The following is a 6,766-nucleotide window of genomic DNA, read 5'->3' as shown; positions in this document are numbered from 1 at the left end:
AAACAGCAACAAGAATCAATGAGGTTAGAGTGAATGTTTTTTCCCCTATGGTTTTCCAGTGAAATCAAAGGCAAAGGAAAGTTTAGCCTTTCCTATGGGCAACTCCTTTGAACCAAACAATGCTACAGTAACTCTATAGGAATGAAAATCCTACACTTTTTCTTTGTTTTTCCTGCAATCAAAGGGCCCTAAAGTGCCTAAACTTTAAATCAAATATATTAATATTTATGATGTCATATAAGTATATTATAAACAAACGTTTTATTTCTGATGAATCTAATGGTACCTATTTAGTATGATAAATATTAATAATTCTTTATATAAAGTTAGTCAAACTTCTGATGAATCTAACGGTACCTATTTAGCACGATAAATATTAATAATTCTTTATATAAAGTTAGTCAAACTTGACATATATTTTCCGGATTGGAGCGGAGAGAGTACGTTAGTTGCATGTATGAAGCGAGAAATTAAAACAATGCAAAACCTGATGCCGACCAGCACCCTGCTTCTGCTTGCCCGCCATGGTTGCCCGGCCGGTCACTTGCGCAATGCATAAGGGCGGTACAACACGTCTGTAGGAGCCGTCTCTGTGAGGCAAGATTTGCAGAAAGCACCGTCGTAGGCAATAGACAGGCCGAGGCCGTCGTCTGACGAGACGACGGGGTGGGCTCGTGCTCCAAGGCGAACGCGACGACGAGGAGCTGCGTTGTATGGGCGTCATCTCCAGGCTACGCGCGCGCGGGATCTAGCTGCAGCCCATGCGGATGGCTGTTCTATGGCGCCAAAATCCATCTCCGTCTGCATCTCTTCTCCCTGGCAAGTCGAGTGCGGTGGCGATGGCTAGGAAGAGCAAGGGCGCAGCGGCGACGGCGAGGGTGTGGTAGCAGCTTCCTCCATGGGTGCCCGAGAACCCGCGGGATCGGATCTCGTCCAGCGGAAACCGCAAAGAGCAACGATTCTGGGTCTGGCGTCAACGCCGGCATGGGCGTGGAGTTTCTCGCCGCCGGACCTGCTGCTACCCATACCCATTAACCAGGTGCGGCTCAGCGTAAGTGGTGCCGTGAGATCTCCGACACAGGGCAGCAAGAAGAAAGAGGATTTCTACTGGCCGGAGGATTTCGTGCTTGGGGACGTTGTGTGGGTGAGGTCCGGGAAATGCTAGTGATTATATTGATCCGCTGCTGCACTGTATTTAGAGAGTAACATTCAGAGGTTCAAAGAGTTTGCCTATGTCATCTCAGTTTGTTTGAGGACGAGACCCAAACTTCTGTGACAGTGGAAGCTGAGAAGAAATTGGTTAGAGTTTCCTTGGATTTAATCGGGCATATCTGGCAGCGCTATGAAACAAAGAAAATTAGACAAAAATATTGCGATCATATATAATATATGACTTATATTTGTTGTTTTAAAAAAAACATTGTAGTGATGTTCAAAATATTGTAATGATGCTCATCTTATTATGCTTGATCTGTTTTCTATCAAATAGCAATAAAATAGTATACAAAATGCTATTCATGATTTATCTTAGCAACATTAAAAGTATTAAATAGCTTGCAGACAGCGAAACAGATAGCCCATTGTAGACCTATCTTTTTAGCTGTTTGTGTTCAAATTCCTAGAGCTTACGGACAGGAGGCTGTCTGTGGGTTGAACATGCCCTAAGCACATGCAGGGAGGGGACACGACAGCGTTTAAATAGACGCACAAGCAGGCAGCTGGTCGGTCGGTCTTGACAGCATCCCAGCGCGATACGGGGCATACAGAGGTAGTACGTCACACATATCTACCGATTATCTGTGTAGCATGCATCCGTAGCTCTGACGACATATGCCCCCTCCATTTTTCTTTATTATAATAGACGTATTAGAATTACGATATATAGTCTCTCAAGTTATACTATTATATATTTTATCTTGCAATATATTGTCAATTTATACAAGATCATAATCTTATTACTAACATATAAATATGAAATCTAGAAGAATCTAGTGATATATATTCTTTTGTGTACTACACACATATGTTTTGACTATCTAACAGTAAAAAGTTTGACAAAACCCATCACCAATATATTTCCCATATTACAAGCCTTAGAGCCTGTTTGGATGATACAGTTTTTGAAAACTACAGTGTCACAAAATTATGGTTTTATAAGCCAAAGAGACATGAAACTATGGTTTCAAAAACAAAAGGTCGTGAGTAGAGTATCTAAAACTCCAAAAAGACTATAGTTTTGATAAAACCTTGGTTTCAGAGACTACAAGATTTGTTATATCCAAAAACACCTGATAGCTTTTGTAAAACCATAGTATTTCTCCAATATTTCAAATATACTTTGCATCCAAACAAGGCCTTAATGTTCGTTCTAGATAGAGACTATATTAACGAGCAACGTCATAATTAAGAAAGTTTTACTGCACACGCGTAACTAACATGCGTCATTTATTTGAAAAGGGGAGGGAGTATATACATATACGCATAAGGCCAGTTTCCATAAAAGTTTCACGAGTATTAAATAAAACTGACATGGCCTATTATAAATGAAGATACGATGATGAAATTTTAATGGGATGAAATGATTTTCATAGGATTTCCAATAACTGGAACTAGGGACATAAAACATTCTCTGAAACTAGCCTAACTCTCCAACTCCAATAATATATGACCATCGATCGAGTCTTGGCACGAATGTTTTTCAAGTCGAATTGGAAAATAATTATGACAATAACGGAAAACTGACAGTGACGATATACGTACTACCACTGCTAGTTTATATTACCGGTCGATAGTGATACTCAGGGTGTTTCACTACTGGTTTGCACTAGCTATAAACCGGTTGTGCCGGTTGTGCGATGCTAAGAGTGAGTATTACTCCCGGATTGTAGAACAAGCTAGTAACCCAGATTAAACCCATATAAAGCTAGCCGCAACCCGAACATTTGCCAATTATTAAAAGGAATCTTACTCCATTTAATAAGTTTATTTTGCCGTCCTTGTCCTTGGTCTTATGCTCCACCTCTAAAGAAATGATTTTCAGCAATGGCAGGTTTTTTAAAAAGCGACTCAAGAGCCTCCTCTACGAATCGTTCTGAATTGAGCTGTTTCTATAAATATATTTATAAGGATGACTGCATTTTTTAGCCGCTTCTACAAATGACCCAATCTTTAGAGGTAATTACTTTCAACCGCCTCTGCAAATTGATTTGTAGAGGTGGCTGCTAGAGCCGTCTCTAAAAATAGGCGCAACACGGTAAAATTTAAATTTTTCAAAGGACCTTAGATGGAGAAACGATTAAAACCAAAGTTGTAGATCTTGAAAGTTATACAACTTTGTAGTTGATAACTTTTTCATTTGAAATCATCTATCTCAGAAAAATTACGTTTGGATTTCTTGTATTTGAAATTCAAAATTTTCAAATGACCTTGGATGGATAAATGGATAAAATCAAAGTTGTAGATCTTAAAAAAATTATACAACTTTATAGTCGACTACTTTTTTATTTGAAACTATCTATCCAAGGAAAATTACATTTGAAATTCAGATTTTTGAAACAACCTCGGATGGATAAATGAAAAAACTAAAGTTATAGATCTTAAAAAGTTATACAATTTTGTAGTTGACAACTTTTTATTTGAAATCATCTAAGGAAAATTACATTTGGATTTCTCATATTTTAAATTCAAAATTTTAAAATGACCTTGGATAGAGCAATGACTAAAATCAAAGTTGTAGATCTCGATGATATCTACAACTTTGCAGTTGAAAATATTTTCAATTCGTTTAGAGTCCCAATTACTCATTTTAAAATCTTATAAAGATAATACGGGGAGAAAGAATATCTCATATGGACACAAGTAATTTATGGGTGAAGTTGTTAGAGGAGATACATGTGAGGCCGTAGGTGTGAAGCATGCATGACTTGCAACGACTGCCTGGTGGGGTCACCTCAGGTTTAAAAAAAAATTATACACCTATATAAATCTGATTTGTAGAGGTAGCTATATAATCGCGTTTACAAATCGTTGATTTATATAGAGACGGAAGAGTAGAGGCTGCTGGACTAGCCACCTAACAGTTCGTTTGAATCTATTATGATCGTAATAATGTAGTTGTGATCTAAACAGTGTCTAGATTATAGGGTGGATTATTATAATCAAAACAACATATTACAGTCCTGCAATCCACATGAGACCTGCTTTTTAGACATGTATTTGGGGTATTTGTCACTTTAACCCAACAATAATCCACCACAATATATAATCTAAGGATCCATACTGCCAAAATCACTTGTGAAACAGACGCCTGATAATAGAGATGAGCTAAAAGTGAGATTAATACCCAATGACTATTAGAGGTGGTCGTCCTATTTTTGGAGACAACCCTGTCTTTGGAAATATGGTTGCTGGCCCAACAATAAGGCTCTGTTTGGATACAAAGTATTTTTGGAGTTTTAGAAAAATATTATGGTTTTGTGAAATACTTTGGTTTTAAAGTGTCATGAAATGTTTGGGTGCAACAAACTTTATGGTTAATTTTTGAAACTCGGGAATTCATTACTTATCATACACAGACCATGGTAACAGACCATGGTATTGCTGAAACTTTAGTCTTTTTGGAGTTTTAGAAACTCCACTCTAGACCTTTTTTTTTCTAAACCACGGTTTTGCATATCAATGATTCTAAAACTACAGTTTCTTAATACTATGGTTTCTTAATACTACAACATCCAATCAAGGCCTAACCCTCTAAAGCCTCCCACTGAAACGCCCCACCCCACACAACTAGCCACTGACACCCCTCTCTCCTCCTTTTCTCTCTGTGTCGCATATCTCTCTTCCTCCCTAAAGATCCATGTCGTTCCCTCTCTCGGATCCATGCCTATGGACAAGCAGGCCAGGGAGGTCGCCTCTGGGCGACACAACCTTCCTTTCCCCACCCTGGTGGCTTAGCGTATTGGGAACTACATGGCAAATCAAGCAAGCGGCGCAGCAAAGGAGAGCGCGGGCTAGCCAGGGAGGTCACCTCCAGGTGGCATTGCCTTGCTCCCCCCCCCCCACCCCAGCGGTGCGGCACAGAGGATCGGGTGGCACCACAGTGCTCGAGGTAGGAGCAGCGACCTCTGTATCTCCCTTGCTCAGATTCTCTCTCCCTCAATCTCACTTCCTCCCTGCTAAGCATCTCTCTCTTCCTCACTTCCTCTCTATGCGTAGCGCAGCTCTTGCTCTCAACGATGGTGGGGAGGACGAGAGGGCTTCAGAGCAAAGGATCTCAAAGGACGGCTGGCAAGCTCGGTAGTAGTGGATCTTCGAGGACCACCGGTGTCAGATATATGGGCCAGGGGTACCCTCATCGCTCATATATCTAGCTACCACTACCCCAGATCACGATAATACTGCCAGTTCAAAACACCCCATCAGTGTCGGATTTTGAACCGGCACAACCATATCGGCAGTGATGAGGGTTAGCTATCACTGTCGGTTCCTACAAACCAGTAGTATTCTTCAATTTCACTGCCGGTTCTTTACTAAAACCTACAGAATTCAGGTCCACCAACACTGCCGGTTCATGAGACCACCCGGCAGTGTAACTGCAAACATCACTGTCGGTTTATGATTCAACCGGCAGTGTTATCGTAAGAATCACTATGGTTGAGACAAGAACCGGCAGTGATAGCTAATCTAATGCTACCGGTTTGGTGCCCAAGCCGATAGTGCCATCATGACCATCACTGATGGTTTATTGCTAACTGGTAGTGATAGTTATAACAACACGGTCGGTTTGTTGCTAACCGACAGTGATGGTTACGACAACACTGCCGGTTTGCTGCTAACCGGCAGTGATGTCCCTTCACATTTTATTGTTTTATAATTTATTTTAATTTATATTTTTTTCGTGGAATCGGGTTCGCTTTATATACGCTATATAGACGACAGGTCCATCAATATTAAACATTACAAATGTTACGGTTATATGTTCTTATCAAGATCTCGATCCCTTAAAATAAAAAAATTTGTTCTCCGACTCCACGGATTGTGCAATGCTTCTCAGACTTCTTACAATAATCTAGCGAGCCGCTCTAGGCCATTCTGGTCCTTGAACTTCACGGATTGTGCGATGGAAAATACTCTATCTTTTTCCAATACCTCGGCTAAAATGAATTTTACCAGCTTCGATTGCAGTGCGACGATCTCCATGTCTAACAGCCTTTCGTGGTTATATTTCTTGCGCTGTTATTCAAAAAAGATGATATCCAAAGAGGAATCAGTAAATCATTTTATTGAATTATTAACAGATATAAATGAAATGGGGATTACACACCAACTTATCTGCTTCTTCCGATTTCCCGCCGATGTAGCGAAGCATTGCCCACATTACATAAAACTCGCATTCATTGTTTCCCGCCGGCTGTTTTAGGTACGTCCTCTCCATTTTGACAACCTTGAATGGGACCTGCGTCCCACTGATATGTCTTCTTCAGAAAACTGTGCAATATTAAAAGGAGAAACATTAGAAAGCGCTATATGTGATTACAAAATAATATGTTATTAGGATCGCTTACTAATTCAGCACTGCCACTGGTGCATCTAGATGATAAAATGGTTTTTTCTTCGAGTCCCACACCTCGATCAGATTTTTAGCAAGGTTGACACAAATGCAGACGAAATGGTTGCTGCAATCACAAAATCCTAATTATCGAATAATCTTAACAAAAAAAAGAAGCATAAAATTAAAAGTCGAGAACACATATTCGTAGTTGTAGGC

The 6,766-nt window shown here is 40.0% G+C and overlaps 1 pseudogene; it reads right to left on the bottom strand.

Moving 5' to 3' along the window:
* The window catches only part of LOC136510577 (F-box protein At5g03100-like), a 5,862-nt pseudogene extending 5,336 nt beyond the window's left edge, over positions 1-526 (bottom strand).
* Between the last annotated feature and the right edge of the window lie 6,240 nt (positions 527-6,766).

The sequence above is a fragment of the Miscanthus floridulus genome, chromosome 16 (assembly GCF_019320115.1).
Source record: "Miscanthus floridulus cultivar M001 chromosome 16, ASM1932011v1, whole genome shotgun sequence".
Taxonomy (NCBI): Eukaryota; Viridiplantae; Streptophyta; class Magnoliopsida; order Poales; family Poaceae; genus Miscanthus; species Miscanthus floridulus.
Note: the sequence above shows the minus strand (reverse complement) of the source record. Positions and strands in the feature narration are given on the sequence as shown.